General features: G+C 47.2%; 1 protein-coding gene across 1 annotated transcript in view; it reads right to left on the bottom strand.

Moving 5' to 3' along the window:
- LOC125546248 (F-box/FBD/LRR-repeat protein At1g13570) overlaps positions 1-23,420 on the bottom strand; it is a 137,323-nt gene that overhangs the window by 26,388 nt on the left and 87,515 nt on the right. The gene's annotated exons all lie outside the window — the stretch shown is intronic.

The raw sequence follows: 23,420 nt of genomic DNA, 5'->3' as shown, positions 1-23,420 counted from the left end.
ACAGCTCCACCGTTTAATGTAAACACGTATCCGGTTTGCGATTTAGAATCGTCCGGATCAGTGTCAAAGCTTGCATCAACATAACCATTGATGATGAGCTCTTTGTCACCTCCATATATGAGAAACATATCCTTAGTCCTTTTAAGGTATTTCAGGATGTTCTTGACTATTGTCCAGTGATCCACTCCTGGATTACTTTGGTACCACCCTGCTAGACTTATTGCAAGACACACATCAGGTCTGGTACACAGCATTGCATACATGATAGAGCCTATGGCTGAAGCATAGGGAACATCTTCCATTTTCTCTCTATCTTCTGCATTGGTCGGGCATTGAGTCTTACTCAATTTTACACCTTGTAACACAGGCAAGAATCCTTTCTTTGCTTGATCCATTTTGAACTTCTTCAAAACTTTGTCAAGGTATGTGCTTTGTGAAAGCCCAATTAAGCGTCTTGATCTATCTCTATAGATCTTAATGCCCAATATGTAAGCAGCTTCACCGAGGTCTTTCATTGAAAAACTCTTATTCAAGTATCCCTTTATCCTATCCAGAAATTCTATATCGTTTCCGATTAGTAATATGTCATCTACATATAATATCAGAAACGCTACAGAGCTCCCACTCACTTTCTTGTAACTACAGGCTTCTCCAAAAGCCTGTACAAAACCAAATGCTTTGATCACACTATCAAAGCGTTTATTCCAACTCTGAGAGGCTTGCACCAGTCCATAAATGGATCGCTCGAGCTTGCACACTTTGTTAGCTCCCTTTGGATCGACAAAACCTTCTGGCTGCATCATATACAACTCTTCTTCCAGAAATCCATTCAGGAATGCAGTTTTGACATCCATCTGCCAATTTTCATAATCATAAAATGCGGCAATTGCTAACATGATTCGAACAGACTTAAGCATCGCTACGGGTGAGAAGGTCTCATCATAGTCAATCCCTTGAACTTGTCAAAAACCTTTTGCGACAAGTCGAGCTTTGTAGACAGTAACATTACCGTCAGCGTCAGTCTTCTTCTTGAAGATCCATTTATTCTCAATTGCATGCCGATCTTTGGGCAAGTCAACCAAAGTCCATACTTTGTTCTCATACATGGATCCCATCTCAGATTTCATGGCTTCAAGCCATTTTGCGGAAGCTGGGCTCACCATCGCTTCTCCATAGTTCGTAGGTTCATCATGATCTAGTAGCATGACTTCCAGAACAGGATTACCGTACCACTCTGGTGCGGATCTTACTCTGGTTGATCTACGAGGTTCAGTAGTATCTTGTTCTGAAGTTTCATGATCATCATCATTAGCTTCCTCACTAATTGGTGTAGGTGTCATAGAAACCGGTTTCTGTGATGTACTACTTTCCAATAAGGGAGCAGGTACAGTTACCTCATCAAGTTCTACTTTCCTCCCACTCACTTCTTTCGAGAGAAACTCTTTCTCTAGAAAGTTTCTGAATTTAGCAACAAAAGTCTTGCCTTCGGATCTGTGATAGAAGGTGTATCCAATAGTTTCCTTTCGATATCCTATGAAGACACATTTCTCTGATTTGGGTTCGAGCTTATCAGGTTGAAGCTTTTTCACATAAGCATCGCAGCCCCAAACTTTCAGAAACGACAACTTTGGTTTCTTGCCAAACCACAATTCATAAGGCGTCGTCTCAACGGATTTTGATGGTGCCCTATTTAACGTGAATGCGGCCGTCTCTAAAGCATAACCCCAAAATGATAGAGGTAAATCTGTAAGAGACATCATAGATCGCACCATATCTAGTAAAGTACGATTACGACGTTCGGACACACCATTACGCTGTGGTGTTCCGGGTGGCATGAGTTGCGAAACTATTCCGCATTGTTTCAAATGTACACCAAACTCGTAACTCAAATATTCTCCTCCACGATCAGATCGTAGGAATTTTATTTTCTTGTTACGATGATTTTCAACTTCACTCTGAAATTCTTTGAACTATTCAAATGTTTCAGACTTATGTTTCATTAAGTAGATATACCCATATCTGCTTAAGTCATCTGTGAAGGTGAGAAAATAACGATATCCGCCACGAGCCTCAACATTCGTCGAACACATACATCTGTATGTATAATTCCCAACAAATCCGTTGCTCTCTCCATAGTACCAAAGAATGGTGTTTTTGTCATCTTACCCATAAGGCACGGTTCGCAAGTACCAAGTGATTCATAATCAAGAGGTTCCAAAAGTCCATCAGTATGGAGTTTCTTCATGCGCTTTACACTGATATGACCTAAACGGCAGTGCCACAAATAAGTTGCACTATCATTATCAACTCTGCATCTTTTGGCTTCAACATTATGAACATGTGTGTCACTACTATCGAGATTTAATAAGAATAGACCATTCTTCATGGGTGCATGACCATAAAAGATTTTACTCATATAAATAGAACAACCATTATTCTCTGATTTAAATGAATAACCGTCTCGCATCAAACAAGATCCAGATATAATGTTCATGCTCAACGCTGGCACCAAATAACAATTATTTAGGTCTAATATTAATCCCGAAGGTAGATGTAGAGGTAGCGTGCCAACCGCGATCACATCGACTTTGGAACCATTTCCCACGCGCATCGTCACCTCGTCCTTAGCCAATCTTCGCTTAATCCGTAGTCCCTGTTTCGAGTTGCAAATGTTAGCAACAGAACCAGTATCAAATACCCAGGTGCTACTGCGAGCATTAGTAAGTTACACATCAATAACATGTATATCGCATATACCTTTGTTCACCTTGCCATCCTTCTTATCCGCCAAATACTTGGGGCAGTTCCACTTCCAGTGACTAGTCTGCTTGTAGTAGAAGCACTCAGTTTCAGGCTTAGGTCCAGATTTTGGTTTCTTCTCTTGAGCAGCAACTTGCTTGCTGTTCTTTTTGAAGTTCCCCTTCTTCTTCCCTTTGCCCTTTTTCTTTAAACTAGTGGTCTTGTTGACCATCAACACTTGATTATCCTTCTTGATTTCTACCTCCGCAGCTTTCAGCATTGCGAAGAGCTCGGGAATAGTCTTATTCATCCCTTGCATATTATAGTTCATCACGAAGCTCTTGTAGCTAGGTGGCAGTGATTGGAGAATTCTGTCAATGACGCAATCATCTGGAAGATTAACTCCCAATTGAATCAAGTGATTATTATACCCAGACATTTTGAGTATACGCTCACTGACAGAACTGTTCTCCTCCATCTTGCAGCTATAGAACTTATTGGAGACTTCATATCTCTCAATCCGGGCATTTGCTTGAAATATTAACTTCAACTCCTAGAACATCTCATATGCTCCATGACGTTCAAAACGTTGTTGAAGTCCCGATTCTAAGCCATAAAGCATGGCACACTGAACTATCGAGTAGTCATCAGCTTTGCTCTGCCAGACGTTCATAACATCTGGTGTTGCTCCAGCAGCAGGCCTGGCACCTAGCAGTGCTTCCAGGACGTAATTCTTCTGTGCAGCAATGAGGACAATCCTCAAGTTACGGACCCAGTCCGTGTAATTGCTACCATCATCTTTCAACTTTGCTTTCTCAAGGAACGCATGAAAATTCAACGGAACAACAGCACGGGCCATCTATCTACAATCAAACATAAACAAGCAAGATACTATCAGGTACTAAGTTCATGATAAATTTAAGTTCAATTAATCATATTACTAAAGAACTCCCACTTAGATAGACATCCCTCTAATCCTCTAAGTGATCATGTGATCCAAATTAACTAAACCATGTCCAATCATCACGTGAGATGGAGTAGTTTCATTGGTGAACATCACTATGTTGATCATATCTACTATATGATTCACGCTCGACCTTTCGGTATCCGTGTTCCGAGGCCATATCTGTATATGCTTGGCTCATCAAGTATAACCTGAGTATTCCGCGTGTGCAACTGTTTTGCACCCGTTGTATTTGAACATAGAGCCTATCACACCCGATCATCACGTGGTGTCTCAGCACGAAGAACTTTCGCAACGGTGCATACTCAGGGAGAACACTTCTTGATAATTGGTGAGAGATCATCTTAAAATGCTACCGTCAAACAAAGCAAGATAAGATGTATAAAAGTTAACATCACATGCAATCAATATAAGTGATATGATATGGCCATCATCTTGTGCTTGTGATCTCCATCTTCGAAGCACCGTCATGATCACCATCGACACTGGCGCGACGCCTTGATCATCATCATAGCATCATTGTCATCTCGCCAATCTTATGCTTCCACGACTATCGCTACCGCTTAGTGATAAAGTAAAGCATTACAGCACAATGCATTGCATACAATAAAGCGACAACCATATGGCTCATGCCAGTTGCCGATAACTCAGTTACAAAACATGATCATCTCATATAATAAAATTTAGCATCATGTCTTGACCATATCACATCACAACATGCCCTGCAAAAACAAGTTAGACGTCCTCTACTTTGTTGTTGCAAGTTTTACGTGGCTGCTACGGGCTTAGCAAGAACCGTTCTTACCTACGCATCAAAACCAAAACGATAGTTTGTCAAGTTGGTGTTGTTTTAACCTTCGCAAGGACCGGGCGTAGCCACACTTAGTTCAACTAAAGTTGGAGAAACTGACACCCGCTAGCCACCTTTGTGAAAACCACGTCGGGAGAACCGGTCTCGCGTAAGCGTACGCGTAATGTCGGTCTGGGCCGCTTCGTCCAACAATACCGCCGAACCAAAGTATGACATGCTGGTAAGCAGTATGACTTATATCGCCCACAACTCACTTCTGTTCTACTCGTGCATATAACATCAACGCATAAAACCTAGGCTCGGATGCCACTATTAGGGAACGTAGTAATTTCAAAATTTTCCTACGTACACGCAAGATCATGGTGATGCATAGCAACGAGAGGGGAGAGTGTGATCTACGTACCCTCGTAGACCGACAGCGGAAGCGTTATGACAACGCGGTTAATGTAGTCATACGTCTTCACGGCCTGACCGATCAAGCACCGAAACTACGGCACCTCCGAGTTCTAGCACACGTTCAGCTCGATGACGATCCCCGGACTCCGATCCAGCAAAGTGTCGGGGAAGAGTTCCGTCAGCACAACGGCGTGGTGACGATCTTGATGTTCTACTGTCGCAGGGCTTCGCCTAAGCACCACTACAATATTATCGAGGACTATGGTGGAAGGGGGCACCGCACACGGATAAGAGAACGATCTTAGAGATCAACTTGTGTGTCTAGGGGTGCCCCCTGCCCCCGTATATAAAAGAGCCAAGTGGGGGTGCGGACGGCCCTAGGAGGAGGCGCGCAGGAGGAGTCCTACTCCTACCGGGAGTAGGACTCCCCTCCCTTTTCCCTAGTTGGATTAGGACTTGGGGGGAAGGAGGAGAGGGAAGAAAGGAAAGGGGGGCGCCGCCCTCCCTGCTTGTCCAATTCGTACTTGGGGGGAGGGGAGCACGGCAGCCCCTAGGCCTCCTCTCCCCTTCCTCCACTAGGCCCATTAAGGCCCAGTAGGTTACCGGGGGGTTCCGGTAACCTCCCGGTACTCCGGTAAAATGCCGATTTCACCCGGAACACTTCCGATGTCCAAACATAGGCTTCCAATATATCAATATTTATGTCTCGACCATTTTGAGACTCCTCGTCATGTCCGTGATCACATCCGGGACTCCGAACTAACTTTGGTACATCAAAATATATAAACTCATAATGAAACTATCATCGTAACGTTAAGCGTGCGGACCCTACGGGTTCGAGAACAATGTAGATATGACCGAGACATGTCTCCGGTCAATAACCAATAGCGGAACTTGGATGCTCATATTGGCTCCCACATATTCTACGAAGATCTTTTATCGGTCAGACCGCAGAACAACATACGTTGTTCCCTTTGTCATCGGTATGTTACTTGCCCGAGATTCGATCGTCGGTATCTTAATACCTAGTTCAATCTCGTTACCGGAAAGTCTATTTACTCGTTTCGTAATACATCATCTCACAACTAACTCATTAGTTGCAATGCTTGCAAGGCTTATGTGATGTGCATTACCGAGAGGGCCCAGAGATACCTCTCCGACAATCGGAGTGACAAATCCTAATCTCAAAATACGCCAACCCAACATGTACCTTTGGAGACACCTGTAGAGCTCCTTTATAATCACCCAGTTATGTTGTGACGTTTGGTAGCACACAAAGTGTTCCTCCGGCAAACGGGAGTTGCATAATCTCATAGTCATAGGAACATGTATAAGTCATGAAGAAAGCAATAGCAACATACTAAACGATCGGGTGCTAAGCTAATGGAATGGGTCAGGTCAATCACACTATTCTCCTAATAATTTGATCCCGTTAATGAAATGACAACACATGTCTATGGTTAGGAAACATAACCATATCTTTGATTAACGAGCTAGTCAAGTAGAGGCATACTAGTGACGTTTAGTTTGTCTATGTATTCACACAAGTATTATGTTTCCGGATAATACAATTCTAGCATGAACAATAAACATTTATCATGATATAAGGAAATAAAATAATAACTTTATTATTGCCTCTAGGGCATATTTCCTTCAAGTGGCTGGTTTCTAATTGGACCGACATGTTGAACTAGTATCAATGGTAGAGGCGTTTCGTTGTGCGCCACATCCAAAAATTCACATAATTAATTATCCAAAGATTAAGGTATGAAACCCTTGGTCATACATAGCAACATCTCGTTTCTAAAAATTAAGGTACTTCCACATTCAAACTAACTAATACTACAAATTCGAATGAACTACTTAATACATTAATAGCACATAGGGAAGTAGCCCTGGTCCAACGGCTTGAGAAATGACGAACAAAAATTGAAAGAAGAAGGATCAGCCAGTCGCAGCACCATCAGCCTCCCAGCCTCACAACTTCAGCTAGCCTGGTGAACTCCAAGTTTTTTCCTGGAAAACACACATGTGATGTTGGAGGCAAGAAAATAAATATGCCAGGTGTTGGGGATATTACTACTGGGCGTAAACCGGCCTATCTGGGCCGGGTTAACTTCATCAGTAGTTAAGTACGTTAAAGCCCATGAAGGTAGATGAGGGCTCAAGACCCATAATCGGTTGAGAGCCTGTAGCCGTAAACCGGCGTCAATATGTAACTTGTATCGTAAGTTAGGAATAAATAGAGACCAAACCGGACACATCTATGAGCCGGTGTTGGGACTCTGTAAACTAACGAGCGTCACCCATGTATATAAGGGGACGACCCGGTGGCGGTTCAAGGACAACAGACAACAACTCGAGACATAGGCGAAGCTTGTTTGCTCCCTAGTCATCGAAACACCCATCAATTCCATCACAACTAGACGTAGGCTTTTACCTTCATCGAAGGGGCCGAACTAGTATAAACTCGCTTGCGTCCTTTTATCCGCTTTAACCCCTTCAAGCTAACCCATCGCGATGGCTCCACGACTAAGTCCTTTCTCTAGGACATCTGCCGTGACAAAACCACGACGGTTGGCGCCCACCGTGGGGCTATCGCATGATGGTTTCCGGTTCTTGGAGGGCCGCTTTGAAGGACTCCAGGGCTACGCTGTAGGCCGGATGACTAAGAGTCGTCGCGGCAAGCTCTACATCGACGACGCAGGCTGGGGCCCCGAGGCCGGCTCAATTGAGTACGGGTATCGGGTCCCCTTTGGTAGCATTCACGTTTTCATTGGCAAGATCAGTGAACCGGCCCCTGAGCCGGACATCTGCACCGACCTCGTCGAGATGGCTCAGCGTGCGCAATCCGCCCGGGTTAAACCGGCCATGAAGCGTGCCTTCGTGGGAGTGATCCATGGAGGAAGTTATGAGGACGGATCGGAGTTTTGCAGGGCGACTGTCGTTTGTTGCGGTGACGAATTTTCGACCGGAGAAACCGAATCTCTTTATCAGCTACAAGATGGCCGGATTGAGAGCTGTTCCGATGGCGACAGTATTCTGGACCCCTCTGATCTGCCCAACCGGGTTGGAATATTCATGACCGGAACACAAGCAGCGCTTCATTCTTCGACAGCCGCAGCAACGATCTCCGGTTCAGCAGCGGCGATGGCTGCCGGGGAGGAGGCCCTGTGCGCCCGCCAGCTCAGGTTCTATCAGAACTATTTGATGCGTTGGCTGTGCTTATGGCGGAAGTTAATCCGCCAGATCAGGATGTTCACAACACGGAGATTGCAAAGGTAAAGGAATAAATCACCCAGGCCAAGACGGATCTAGCGGCTGAGGACACCAGGATGGTCGCAGAGCGGGCCGCTTTAGACGCACAGGCCTACAGGCTTATGTTGGACCAGAGCGCGTCGCATGAAGTCATGAGGAGGAAGCACCGATCCCGCTTACCTCCGGTCTTCGAGGCCAGAGATCTTTTCAACACTCCAGGACCAAGAGCCGGCAATCCGCTGGAGGCGAACCGGGCAGAAGCCCCTGGGACCGGTGCACCGGTTCAGCCTCGTCAGATGGACCCGCCTCATCAAAACACCGTTATACCTCAGGATGCTTTAACACCTCCGGGTCACTACTCCAACCCAATGGACAATCTTGTTGCCACTGCTGCACGGCTGGAGGCCATTCCAATTGAAGGTGACTCGCCGCAGGCAGTAGAGACGCACGGGTCAAGGAACTTCTGAGGACAGCTTTGGCCCAACAGGAAGCGTACTCGTACAGCCGCGACCGGATCCACTCGACCCCCCGTCCAAGCCGGAGCTATAGCAGACATATGGATGAACCAGCAATGTCGAGTAATGAACGACGTGGAGCACCCTGTGGCAACAACCCGACGGGTGGTGCTGATGACGCTCAGGAAGTGGTGAACCGGGCCCGAGCGCGCAGGAAGGCCGAGTTAGCCGCACAGCATCAGGCTCGGCAGCTCACGCCGGTTCGTCCAACCATCTCGATCAAACCTGGTGTTACTTCTAGTTCTTTGGGGGTGCCTTGCCTTATCCCCGCTTTACGCAACGTGCGCCTGCCCAAGGATTTCAAAGGCCCGCGCAAGGTACCAAATTACACGGCGGATCAACCTCCAGAGACATGGGTGGAGAGCTATGAGATGGCCATGGAGATGCTTGATGTGGATGACATGGCGTGTGCGAAATACTTCACCATGATGCTTGAAGGAACGGCCCGTACTTGGTTAAAAAGCTTGCCAGCTAATTCTATCAGTTCATGGGCCCAATTACGAGCCCGGTTTATCAGCAATTTCAAGGATACCTGTAAACAGCCTATGTCGATAGTGGACTTAGCTGCAAGCATCCAGGAGGAAGGAGAATCAACGACCCATTGGGTGCGCCGGGTTTCACAAGTGTTGCACTCCTCAGACCGCATCAACGCTGACACCGCAGTATTCACCCTAGAAGGCAACTGCCGGTTTGGGCCCCTGAAGTTGAAATTGGGACGGATGAAGCGTCATTGCACCGACATGGGGACCCTCATGGCCGCTTTGGTGAAATATGCTGATTCTGATAGTACCAAGGATCCCAAATCTGATGATGACAAGACATGGAAAGGGAAGAAGAACAGCAGCTCCAAAGGTCAGCAGCATCACTGGGTAGGCAATGGCGGAGGAGGCAAGCGTAAAGCGGATGGTAACATGGATTTTGTGGCTAATACCAACGCACAGGACAATGGCCAGCGACGCAAGGGTAGGCCGAAAAATCGTAGTGGAGCACCCAACCCTAACCCAAACCGCCTAAACTATCTGCTAAGCCAGCCCTGTCCAAGACATGGGACGAAGGAGGAGCCAGAAAACCACCTTTGGAAAGATTGCTTTATTATGCAGGAGTTCAAGAATTCTAATAATTTCCGACATGACCACGGATCTGGCGGTGGCTCAGGGTCCGGGCCGGCTTACAGTGGAGGAAGTTCCGGTTCAGGATCTAATGGTAATCCGGGCGGACATAATGGTCAAAATAGTCAGAACAACCAGGGTGGTTACAACCAACAGCAGCAACAGTCAGGTTACCAGAGCAACCCAAAGCAATTGAGTAGTGGGCAGTACCATGTCTTTACCACTAGCTTGGACAAGCGAGACCGGAAGGTTCAGAGGCGGGCAGTCAACTCTGTTGAACCGGCCATACCCCGTTATCTACGTTGGTCTGAACAGCCAATCATATGGAGCAGAGAGGATCACCCACCCCAGGTCGATAATCCGGGTCAGTTGGCTCTGGTGGTGGTGCCTCAGGTGGGAGGTTATAAGTTCACCAAGGTTCTCATGGATGGAGGGAGCAGCATTAACATCCTGTACTATGAGACCTTCCGTCGTATGGGACTAACAGATAAGAATCTCAAACCATCTAATACGGTATTCCACGGTGTAGTGCCTGGCAGATCAGCATATCCCGTTGGTAAGATAGCTCTCGAAGTGGCCTTTGGGGATGATCATGATTCTAGGTCGGAGACATTGACGTTTGAAGTGGTGAAAATCCAAATTCCATATCATGCCCTGTTTGGGCGACCGGCATACGCCAAGTTTATGGCTCGGCCCTGTTATGTGTATTTGCAGCTCAAGATGCCGGGTCACAAGGGGACAATAACGGTTCACGGAAGCCGCAAAATCACTTTGGAATGCGAGGAAGGAGATGCGGCTTATGCAGAGTCGGTTTGTGCCACCGAGGAGTTGAAGTACTATAAAGACAATGTTGATCCGGCGGACATGACTCCATTGAAGAAGCCAACTACGGAGCATGATCCGGCCCTGAAGTTCAAATCAGCAGCAGAAACTAAGCTTGTTGACTTCGTACCTGGCGATTCGTCCAAGCAGTTCAGCATCAGTGCCAACTTGGATCCGAAATAGGAAAGCGCGCTCATCGAGTTCATCTGTGAGAATCGGGACATTTTTGCATGGAAGCCCTCCGACATGCCAGGTGTACCGAGGCAACTCGCTGAGCACACACTTAATGTGGATCCTAAATATAAACCGGTGAAACAGTTCCTTCGTCGGTTTAACGAAGAAAGACGCAAGGCGATTGGAGAAGAGGTAGCCAGGCTCTTAGCAGCTGGCTTTATTGTTGAAGTTTTTCACCCCGAGTGGCTTGCCAATCCGGTGGTGGTCCTCAAGAAAAACGGCACCTGGCCATGTGTGTGGATTACACAGATCTTAATAAAGCTTGTCCAGCAGATCCTTTTGCCCTCCCCTGTATTAATCAAATTATTGATGCCACGGCGGGTTGTGAGCGTTTAAGTTTTTTGGATGCGTATTCTGGCTATCATCAGATCAAAATGGCAGTTAAGGATCAGGAGAAGACATCATTTATAACTCCCTTTGGAGCCTTCTGCTATGTGTCTATGCCCTTCGGGCTCAAGAGTGCCCAGGCAACTTACCAACGGTGTGTACAAAATTGTCTTCACAAGCAGATTGGCCGTAATATACATGCTTACGTGGATGATATCGTGGTTAAATCCAGGGAGAAGGAGACTCTGATTGATGATTTGAAGGAAACCTTTGATAACCTGAGAACATACAAGATGATGCTTAATCCGGACAAGTGTGTCTTTGGTGTACCGGCAGACAAGCTATTGGGTTTTCTAGTGTCCAACAGGGGAATTGAGGCTAATCCGGAGAAAATCACGGCTATCACCTCCCTGGCTAAACCGAAGTGTATCAACGATGTTCAACGCCTGGCAGGCCGGATTGCTGCGCTAAGCCGGTTTATCAGTCGCCTGGGTGAGAAGGCAATCCCTTTGTATCAGATGTTGAAAAAGACGGATCAATTTATCTGGAGTTCTGCTGCTGATGAAGCATTTGAGGACTTAAAGCGGCAATTGGCCAATCCGCCTGTGCTCGCCGCTCCCGTTGACAAGGAACCGTTACTGCTATATGTTGCTGCTAATGTTCGGGCGGTCAGCGTAGCTATTGTGGTGGAACGAAAAGAGGCAGGTAAGGAGCATCCGGTTCAACGTCCGGTCTATTATATCAGCAAGGTGCTCATTGAGTCCAAGCAAAGGTATCTGCATTGGTAGAAGCTGGTGTATGGAGTTTTTATGGCAAGCCGGAAGCTTAAACAATATTTCCAAGGGCACTCAATTACGATAGTCAGTTCTGCTCCTTTGGGAGATATCATCTAGAACCGGGAAGCAACTGGCTGGATTGCAAAGTGGGCCATAGAGCTGGGGCCGTACGGTTTGAAGTATGTGCCTCGGATAGCGGTTAAGTCTCAAGCACTTGTTGATTTCATCAATGATTGGACAGAAATGCAAGCACCTGAAGAAAAGCCAGATCATACGTATTGGACCATCCATTTTGACGGATCCAGGCAGTTGGAAGGCTCGGGGTCTGGAGTCGTATTAACTTCCCCACGAGGTGATAAGTTTTGTTATGTTCTCCGTTTAATGTTCCCTTGTACTAACAATGCAGCTGAGTATGAAGTCTTGCTCCATGGTCTCCGGATGGCTAAGGAGATGAATCTAAGTCGAGTTAAGTGCTTCGGTGACTCGGACCTTGTGGCTCAGCAAGTGTCTGGTACTTGGGACTCCAAGGACCTACTCATGGCAGCATATCGTCGTGAGGTGGATATTGTTGCAGGTTATTTCAGAGGCTATCAGGTGGACCACGTGGACCGGCGGAAAAATGAAGCGGCGGACGCTTTAAGCCGGTTGGGCTCTCAGCGCAAACCGGTCCTGCCCAATGTTTTTCTGGATGTGCTGCACAACCCGTCGGTGAAGATCCCTGGTGAAGAGGATTTGGCTATTCCTGATCCGGAGGCTCAATTGGTGGCAGTGCTTCGTTATTCCGGATTGGACGCTTCCTTACCTGGCGTACAAGAACCGGGGCAAGTTGCCAGAGGATGAGATTCTGGCCCGGCAGATAATCCGGCGATCCAAGTCCATGGCTATCATCAACGGTGAATTGCATCATTGCAGTGTATCAGGAGCTTTTCAACGTTGCGTGTCTCCTGAAGAAGGCCGTGAAATTTTGCGTGAGATCCACGAAGGAGATTGTGGTCACCACACCGGTTCAAAGTCTCTGGTGGCTAAAGCGTTTCGCCATGGCTTCTATTGGTTAACTGCTCATGCTGATGCGGAGGATCTGGTCAGACGATGTGATGGTTGCCAAAGGTTTTCAAGGCGTGCTCATGTACGAGCTCAAGAATTGAGAATGATTCCAATTACTTGGCCGTTTGCGACTTGGGGGCTGGATATGGTTGGGCCTTTCAAAAGGTCCAAAGATAAGAAGACCCACCTCCTGGTGGCGGTTGACAAGTTTACAAAGTGGGTGGAGGCAGAACCTGTTAGCAAGTGTGATGCGGCCACGGCGGTTCAGTTCATCAAAAAGGTGATTTTCCGGTTTGGCTTTCCGCACAGTATTATCACAGATAATGGTACCAATTTGTCCAGAGGTGCTATGAAGGAGTTCTGCGAACGGGAGCACATCCGGCTCGATGTTTCATCAGTGGCACATCCACAGTCCAATGGTCAAGCAGAAAGAGCTAATCAAGAGATCTTGAGAGGCATCAAGCCCCGGCTCATGGTTCCTTTGCAGAGAACGCCGGTTTGTTGGGTAGAAGAATTACCATCTGTGTTATGGAGCATCAATACAACACCCAACAGATCAATAGGATACACACCGTTCTTCATGGTTTATGGAGCGGAGGCAATTCTCCCCAGTGATATCCGTCATGATTCACCTCGTGTCACGGCTTATATTGAAGCGGACAACGAGACAGCACGGCAAGATGCTTTGGACTGGTTGGATGAAGAGCGTGACATCGCAGCCGCCCGATCGGCAATTTACCAGCAGGATCTTCGTCGTTATCACAGTCGCCGGGTAAGAACCAGAGCCTTTCAGGAAGGAGATTTGGTGCTTCAGCTCATCCAAGATTAGACTGATATGCATAAGCTATCCCCACCTTGGGAGGGACCTTTCGTGGTCAGCAAGAATCTGCACAACGGGTCGTACTATCTGATCGATATTCGAGAGCATAAGGACTCACGTACATCAGAGGAGGAGACTAACAGGCCATGGAATATAGCTCATCTTCGACCTTACTATACCTGAGCCATTGGCTATACTTATGTACATATTACGACAATGTATATATTATGATTAAATATAATAAACCAGAACCTCAGCTAAAGCGGGGTATCTGTTCTTTTACATCATGTGAGGTTACACGGAGTTGCTCTAAAGCGGCCTCCGGTTTACCCCTTGAGTTCGCTTTGCTAAAAGCATCGTGTTATATCACTTGGAGGATTGGTCGTGTCCGAACCAATACCATGCCTCTTGATAGGCGAGAGCCACCAGATCACTTGGGGACTTGGTCATGTCTGAACCAGTCATGCCTCTTGATCGTCCTAAGGCCACATAATCACTTGGGGGCTTGGTCGAACCCGAACCATGACCACGCCATTTGGTCGGCATAAATGCCACAGAATCACTTGGGGACCTGGCTGACTAGAACCATAGTTACACCTAACAGGAGCTTGGTCGTGTTTGGCCATGGTAACACCATTTGATCAGCTTAAATAAATCTTTTTTGGCAAACGTTTTTGTCGTTGCTTTTGCTTCACACTTTTCTTTGAAGGGGGGTTTTTTCATTGTGTTTTTTAACCGACAAAGTTTTTTAACCAATCAATTGACGGAACACAGTTCACGTCAATCCGGAGACTATTTGTCCGGTTTGATCCTTGTTGTTAACATCCTCTTATGGAGTAACACGGTGTTTATTATAACCCGGCACGGTTTACATGGTAACCAACATCATATATATATACAGGAGCTGCTATTTCCTCCAACAGTGTGGGTTTGCAAAACTCCGCTTCAAGGTTGGCCAAGCCAACTTCACACTCAACGATGGCAGGTATTATGTATCTCAAAAATTTTAAAAATTTGATCATATACTTAAAATTTTTGTTTTGGATGTTTTGATTTCATATATACAGACATCATATTCCGCCTGACGGTACAATCGCGGTGGCACTTGACGAATTTCTTATTTCAAAAAGTGTTTTGGAAAGTTCATTACCACAGGAATAACAAGTTATGCACGAAGGCATATCAACATCAAAGGTATCAGCTAGCCTAGGTATCAGCTAGCCTATTACAAGGCAACATGGTGCCCATAATAACATAATTGTTTTTCACAAAGGAGAGGCAGTTTAAAAACCGGCTTCCGGTTTAAGCTTGGCCACCATCCTGGCCTGATGGTTGTGGGTCATCCTGCGCTGCTTCAGCTTCCGTTTCTCTACCCAGTGGCTGGAAATCCACAGTTGTCCAGTTGATTCCCATTAATGCTTGAAAAACAGCTTCATCATGGATCAGCAATGACGGGTCAATATCGGGAGCGTAAGTATGCTTACGGATTGGAGGGATCAGATTTTCCGATTCATGGATTGGTGCAGCTATTCGCTTGTTCTGACTATCATATTGGGCTTCATAATGAGACAAGTCTGCTTCCTCAGCCAGTTGACAAGCTAGCGGACGTACCTCCCGGTTTATTGCTCGCAAATCCGCTTCACCAAATTCTGACCCGTCTTCCTTCAAGCTGGGATAGCCCTGAGCCGCTTCAATAGGATCAAAATCCGGCACCTAGGCCTTTGCCCGGATTAAGGCATTGATTGCACCGGTTCGAGCAGCAGATTTCTTCAGCTCTTCAACCCGGGCAGGAAGCACTGACAGTTTCAGCAGAGTATCTTGAATCAAAGTGGGCGCCGGTTTGTTATGAGACGCGGTACAGATGATCCGCTGGGCACCAGTATACAATTGTTCAACCAATGTATAGGCGGCTTTCAATTTCTTCCGCACATCTGACCCCAAGTGACCAATGCGTGTCCCTGAAATACCATAAAGGGTTAATAAACCGGCGACTCTGTAAGAAGGCAGAGCCAATTCAGAAGGCAAGCTGGCGTACCAAAGATAGCAGTGGTCATGGCATGAAGGTGCCGCTTTATGCTGGTCAGTTCATCCGTCACTGGTTTTAGTGCAGCCTCGGCATCCTCTGCTCGTTTGATCAAAGCGGACTTTTCAGTGGCCCAATCCGCCCGTTTCTTCTTGAAGGTCTCCTTAAGTTGTTCCATGGCGCTTAAAGCACTGGCCAATTCCTCTTTTGCTTTGGAGGTTTCAGCCTGTTGAGTTTTCAGGTTTTCTTGAAGATCGATGAGTTGGTTTTCTTTTGTCTTCAGCTCCGCCTGCAGGCATACAGATATATGTTTCAACAAATCGGTAGAAGGATTCAAGTACCAACCACATAACAAGTTATGCGCTTAGCACTTGGGGGCTAATGCATATTCGATCTTCATCTTTCAATTGTTTACAAAGTCCCAAGATCAATACAAGCATTCAACTTGGCACTTGGGGGCTAATGGCTATTTGATCATATGTATTCTGATGCGGCAGTTTCAATTACTTAAAGTACCGGTTTAACTATGCTAAGTTGAACCGGCCCTTGGGGGCTACATTAGCAAATTTCAAAGCATCAAGATTTATATTATTAAAGTCCCGGTTTGAAAGAATATTTCAAACCGGCCCTTGGGGGCTAGGAGAGTTAGCAAGAATGGAAGCATACAAGCAGGAAGGAGCATATGGAAGTTACCTCATATTTATCTTTCATCATATTAACCAGACCGGCTTCGTAGTCACGGCTGGTATACAGCCGGTTCAGATAGCCGGAATGGATATCTTGGGCGTTCAGAGCAGTTTAAGTCGTTAGATCAGCGTTCCACTTGCCTTTGCCAAAAGCAAAAAATTCTTCCTTGGCAGAATGTTTGGATAAAGCGACAGGATTGCTTGGCTTAGTATGGCCAGTGCCAGTAATGACAACCTCATCATCCTTGGTACCGTCGGTTTGCACTGGAGCTGTTGGCTTGTCAGTAGGTTTTGCTGGACCGGTGGAGCTTTCAATCCGGATGGAACCTGTGGGCTGATGGATAGGACCTGAGGTATCAGTAGGTCTCTCTTCAGCAATAAGATCATCATCTGGCTGCGGTGGATCGTTGGGAATATCCTCAGGAATAGCCGCTTCAAGATTGGGTGTCTTGCCTGGTTCAAGAATGACATCTTCTTCGGCCGCTTTGTCCAGGCGGGCCTTCTTGCTTGGCCTAGGTTTGGCCCTGAGAAGAATAACAAAATTAAATACAGCATATGTTCTAAGGCAATGTACTGCAAACATCACAATAAGTATAGCTTACCCAAGCACCGTTTTGAGCGGTGGGAGCTGAGTAGCCAATGACTCGCCAGAAGATGAGTGGGAAGTAACCTGGTAATCGGAGTCAGATGGATTAAGAGGTTGACGAAAGCAGCCCGCTTTAGGACAAGCACTGACAAGCAAATTAGAGACCTCGGAATGGCGTTTCCGAACCAGACTGTTCGGTAAACCAGCGGAGGTAACTACCTGGCCGCTGTGCCGGGTGGTGCGGCGAGCTTCGTGTTGTTGAGTTTTCATAAGAAGTTTAGGATCCAAATAAGCAAGAGGATGAGAAAATTTAACTTTCCAGTTTGCCTGACGGATTTTTTGTGAAGGCAAAGTTTTTGAATCGGAAGAGAGAATAATTACCTCTGCAACATCCGTGTGGCTGGCTTCGGCATCATCCTGACAAATATCATCATCAATAAGACGCATGAAAAATAAACCAAGTGAGTCAAGCTCTACCTCAAAGTCCGGATTATCCACCTCATCATCAGGGGCCGGATTAGAAGATGTAGTGGTTCTTTTCCTGTGGGCAGTCTTCTTCACAGCTTTAGTCTTTTGTCGGGTTGCTCTTTCCGGTTTTTCTGGTTTTTCTGGTTTCTCCTGCGGCAGTTTTTTGCTCCAAAACGGATCATCGCCCTAATTATGCAGACACTGGTATTAAAAACAATGACCAGACATATCAATAACAGATTTAGCAAAGAGAAAAATCAAAGTCTTACAGCTGGCGGTTTGTTGGTGGCACAGAAGGGAAGCAGGCCGGTTCTAGCGCAGACGTGTTCCGGTTCATTCAGTATCTTACGCACAGCCTCTGTGATTTCTTCACCGGAGAGCTGGAGTTTTGAATGTCGTAGTGGGTCATCAACACTATCAGTATACTCGCACATCAAACCGGAGCGCTGACTAAGGGGCAGTATGCTTCATGATATCCAACAGCGAGCGAGATCAACCCCTGTTAAACCATTGGCCATAAAGGCTCTGAGCTTTGACAGCTGGGGAGCATATTTGCTTCTCTCCTGGGCAGTCAATCTTTGAGGAAAAGGGTGTGTATTGTTGAGCCGCTCCGGACGAAAGCCAGGCAAGGGATTCTCACCAGCAGGGGAGGTGTCTTTGCAGTAGAACCATGTCTGATTCCACTCCTTGGGGTGACTGTGCAGCTTGGCGTGAGGGTATGTGACCTCTTTCCTTTTCTGAATCGCCATGCCACCCAACTCCGTATTAGAGCCATCAGTAAACTCAGTACGGCGGTTTAGATGGAAAAGATCTCTGAACAATTCCACTGTGGGCTCCTCTTGAAAGAACACTTCACAGAGCACTTGGAAGTGGCACATATTTGTAACAGAGTTGGGGCTAGTGTCTTGCGGATGGAGTTGGAAATCGGCTAAAACATCCCGGTAAAATTTAGAACCGGGCGGCTTAAAGCCTTGGGCTAAGTGATCTACGAAAACAACAACCTCTCCTTCTCGAGGTGTGGGAGGGCATTCTTTGCCAGGAGCCCTCCAATGGATGGTATCTTTGCTGCCTAAGGCGCCAATCAGGACTAAATCGTCCAGTTGATCCTCTGTGACACGAGAAGGAACCCAATTGCACTCATATACTTGCTTGGCCATGATGGAATCTACAAGGTAGAAGATCCCGGTTCAAAAATGCATTTGATCAAGGTACGTTGGTATGGGCACTGTTAAACCGGAGACAGAACTATCTGAACCGGAGTTTCATGAAGCAACAAACATCTGGCGGTTCAACAAGGGGACTAATGGTATATACCGGTTTGTCAAACTTTTCTACAAAGTTAAACCGCCTGGTCTAAGCATTGAACTGTCAAGACTGCAGATGAGTAAGTACACAAAAACAGATTTCACAAGATTATACTACAGCTTTGGATCTGGAACATGTTTATAAAGGAGATAAATATTCAAGGCCCAAAAGGAGCAGTACCGAATCAATAAGCGAAGGTACGGATAAGATCTATGGTCTTAATATGCGAAAGTGAAAATGGAGGATAAAAACTACTGCTACACAGAGCGAAGATTCACAGACTCGTCTAAGGATCTATCATATGAACAAGAAGCAAGCGATGAACGCTAGAGAATATGGAAACCCTAGAACAGATCTATGATGAAAAGGATAGAAGACTTACTGGAGCTGAGGAAGAAGCGGAAGGTCGCAGCGGTGCTCTGGTACGCTCAGGGTGATGCAGCGGCCAAAGTTGGTGCAGAGGTCGATGGCGGCGGCTGAGCTCTGAAGCTGGGCGACGCGAGGAAGATGAAGCAGAAGGGCACGAAGGGGAAAAAGAAATGACCCTTCGGTCATATTTATAAAGCAAGGGACATGGGTCAGGCGCGAAAATCAAGGGGCCGCAAGTTTGGAAACAGAGCTGTCGCCTCGATTATCGTAGATCTATTAAACAAGAAGGTATCATGGATAGTTTCTTTATGACAGATGACATCACGCCGGTTTACAGCAATCAGAGAAGATGACATCACGGCGGTTCACCAAACTACAAGAAGATGTTGAAGATGAAGTTTTTGCTAAGGATTGACATGAACCTATTCAAATCAATTTGGGGCCTAATGTTGGGGATATTACTACTGGGCGTAATCCGGCCTATGTGGGCCGGATTAACTTCATCAGTAGTTAAGTATGTTAAAGCCCATGAAGGTAGATGAGGGCTCAAGACCCATAATCGGTTGAGAGCCTGTAGCCGTAAACCGGTGTCAATATGTAACTTGTATCGTAAGTTAGGAATAAATAGAGACCAAACCGGACACATCTATGAGCCGGTGTTGGGACTCTGTAAACCGACGGGCGTCACCCATGTATATAAGGGGACGACCCGGCGGCGGTTCAAGGACAACAGACAACAACTCGAGACATAGGCGAAGCTTGTTTGCTCCCTAGTCATCGAAACACCCATCAATTCCATCACAACTAGACGTAGGCTTTTACCTTCATCGAAGGGGGCCGAACTATTATAAACTCTCTTGCGTCCTTGTGTCCGCTTTAACCCCTTCAAGCTAGCCCGTCGCGATGGCTCCACGACTAAGTCCTTTCTCTAGGACATCTGCCGTGACAAAACCACGACACCAGGGGTCTTTTCATGGCATCTAATCGCACGGAATGCTAGTACAAATGATGGAGAACAAAACATCCAACATGAGCAAATTCATAGGAGTTCTAGATCCATGGATACCATCAAGAAAAAATGCTCAGTTTTAATTCAGACACAAGACTTGGTGAAAACATGCATATTCATATCAGCAACATTGATATGGCATCTTTGCAAGCTTGGGTCAGTGACTTGTCTTGTGTTTCATGGCATGACAATAATTTTAACAATAAATAGACATGAAATTGACACAAACTCATGTACAAAGTTAGGCCATATGATGCATGGATTAATTCACACATAAATGACAAAATGCCAACTTTGTATAGAATTTGCAGTACTGAAATATTTTAGTGTGTACCGGTGTGTACTGAAACTGCAGTAGTGAAATAATTCAGTGTGCATCGGTGTGTACTTAAATTGTAGTAACGAAATATTTCAGTGCCTACCGGTGTGTACCAAAATATTTCAGTGTCTACCACTACAACACTACAAATTTTTCCTAGGGCAGTACCGAAATATTTCAGTGCCTACCGATGTGTACCGAAATATTTCAGTGTCCACCACTACAACATTACAAATTTTGCCTAGGTCAGTTCCGAAATATTTCAGTGCCTACCAGTGTATACCGAAATATTTCAGTGTCTACCACTAGAACATTACTAATTTTTCCTAGGGTTCATATGATGCCTAGGGTTCACATACATCATAATCCGTCCTCCAAATCCATGTACTCAAATGTTCATGCAATTCATTGAGATTAAAATGCCATCTAGCATTCCCTCTCTGAGCTATTACGATCAGTATCACCATGATGTAAGCACGAGCAGTAGGAAGATGAGGAGTGGGGAAGCTTACTCTAAACATAGCTACCGCCGCCATTCAGACAGGAGAGCGGCGAGGGAAGCGTGGAGAACGGCGGGGAAGCGAGGTCGCGACCACTGTCCTCCTCATCTTGCGCTTCGGAGTCTCCGGTGACTCGGTTGGAGGCTGCACAATCTGCAACGATACCTCGTGCATGGTGGGTTCCTGATCTACTGGATGCTCTACCCTGGATCTGAACGCCCACCACCTCCGCCTGGTCCACTCGCTGGATGAATTGGCCTGCTCCGTCGCCCAGAGGAGGATCTCTATCTTGTGAATCGGTTGTGCGGGCGGGGGGCAAAGCTTTGCCCTCTCCTTCTTCATCAAATTCTTGAGAGTGGCCATTGCCGTCCAGCTCATCTGCCTTGTGTTGTCAAACCAAGAATGGATCTCCCTCAACCCGGCCAAAGTGAATCTCGAATAATTGATATGTTGCTCTGCTTACTTCGTTTGCTTCTTTGTCTTTACATGTTATGTCTTAACTAACCACCAAATGTTTCACCATTTATGTATTACAGGCTAGAGGCATATGAGTATTTTTTTTTCACCCGTTGCAATGCAAGGTAATTTTGCTAGTAGTTATGTATTGGATGTAATAACATCTTATATCCCGGGTCAGAGGAAGTACAAGACTACTCATGGAAAAGATTAATTCTATGAGATTAGTACTGTAGGATCTAGAGAATAATAAGAAAAGGCAATGTAAATAGCAGGGAACTAAACTGGATTCAGTTAATCAACTAAATCTAAAAAAACAAGCGAACAACATTAAGATTAACTAGAACAATCTGACTAATCCTCACGGGGCAATCTGATAGCCAAAAGAACTTAGCGCTGCAGGCCACATGAAGTCATGATGCTGGTTCTTCAATAACTCAGAATTCACCGCGAACAAATCTCATCTAGGAAGCCAAAATAACTTAGGGCGGAGTATTCTTTCTTCAATAATCAACGAAGGCGGCGCCGCTCGGCTGCTGCGGCCTGTTGCCAAGCCGGAGCGCCGAGGGGCGCGGATCGGAGGCACGACCCCACACCGGATGCCTACGCCGCCGGAGGGTTGCGCCAGCGGTGGAAACGCCGAATTGTGGTCGCCAACTCACTGAGAGCATCTCCAGCCGTTGTGCCCCTCGTGAGCCATTTTTTCGGCCCCCTGGGGTGGCCCCGGCGCTAATTTAGTCTTTGGGTGCAAAAAATTTCCAGCCGTTGTGCTCCCCAGGTCGTCATTTCTTCCTGGACCACCGTGGCCATCGCCGGAGTTCGGTCCACCCCGACGTGCCTAGCCCCTCTCCCCTCCTCCCAACCTGTCCACAAGCTCCCCCTCACTCCCGCAGCTCACCCCACCCACTTGCCCTCGCCGGAGCTGGCTGTTCCACCGAAAACCATCACCACCGTCGCCGCCTCTGTAACCTCCTGTCGCCGCGGCCTCCCCTCCATTCCATCCCTCCTCCCTGCCCCCTTGGCCTCTGAACGGGTGCGCCTCGTCGCCCCGGTCCCGCCGGTGTCCTTATATCAGCCGGAGCCCGTCGGAGTTGCCCGCACCGTCGAAGACCACCGTCGCCCGCCCGCCTCTGTTTCTCCTCTGGCGCCGCCCGTTGCCGCGTCGCCGCGCCTTCCCGTGCCTTCCTCTGGCCGGGAACGGGTGCGGCGGGCCCCTCCGCGGCCGCTGGTGTGCTCGGCTCGGCCGGAGATGGTAGGAGCCGGCCGGCCCGTCGCCGGCTTCGCCTCTCCCCTCTGCTCCTCTGTCTTTGGTCGGGTGGAGCCGTACGCAGCACGGCGGCGAGCAGGTAGGGAGAGGCAAGGAGAGGAGCAAGGCGGCGAGCGGGGAGATGCGGGGCGGGGGCCGGCGAGGAGAGGAGCAAGTCCGGCGAGGGGAGATGCGGGGCGGTGGAAGGAAGAGGGAAAGGAGAGGAGAGAGGAGAGATGGGCTGCAGGTGGGCCTGCGCATGCAAAAGGCGAGCGCCAGCATTCCCAGCTGCCCCGCAGGGAGCTGGGTGTGGGGTGGGCGCGCCGGCCGTAACATTCGCTAAATCCGGCGAAAAACGAGGTCCTGGCTGCATGGCTGGGATGTTTTTTTACAACCGGCGCTAAAAAAGTGCTCCTGGGGGGCTGTCGGGGGGGCGGCTGGAGATGCTCTAAGCACTGGTATTCCCGAATTGGACTTGAGGAGAGACTGGGCCAGGCAGTCGCTCGATGGGCCTTGACGTTGGTCCTTACCTTGGGCTGAATGGTTGAATGGCCTGCAGTTGCTCAAAAAAAAAGAATGGCCTGCAATTTTCGATTTTTTTCATAGAGGGTGGATTTTATTAATGGACCGTGATAGCT

The sequence above is a fragment of the Triticum urartu genome, chromosome 3A (genome assembly GCF_056163025.1).
Source record: "Triticum urartu cultivar PI428250 chromosome 3A, HENAU_Tu73, whole genome shotgun sequence".
Classification (NCBI taxonomy): Eukaryota; Viridiplantae; Streptophyta; class Magnoliopsida; order Poales; family Poaceae; genus Triticum; species Triticum urartu.
Note: the sequence above shows the minus strand (reverse complement) of the source record. Positions and strands in the feature narration are given on the sequence as shown.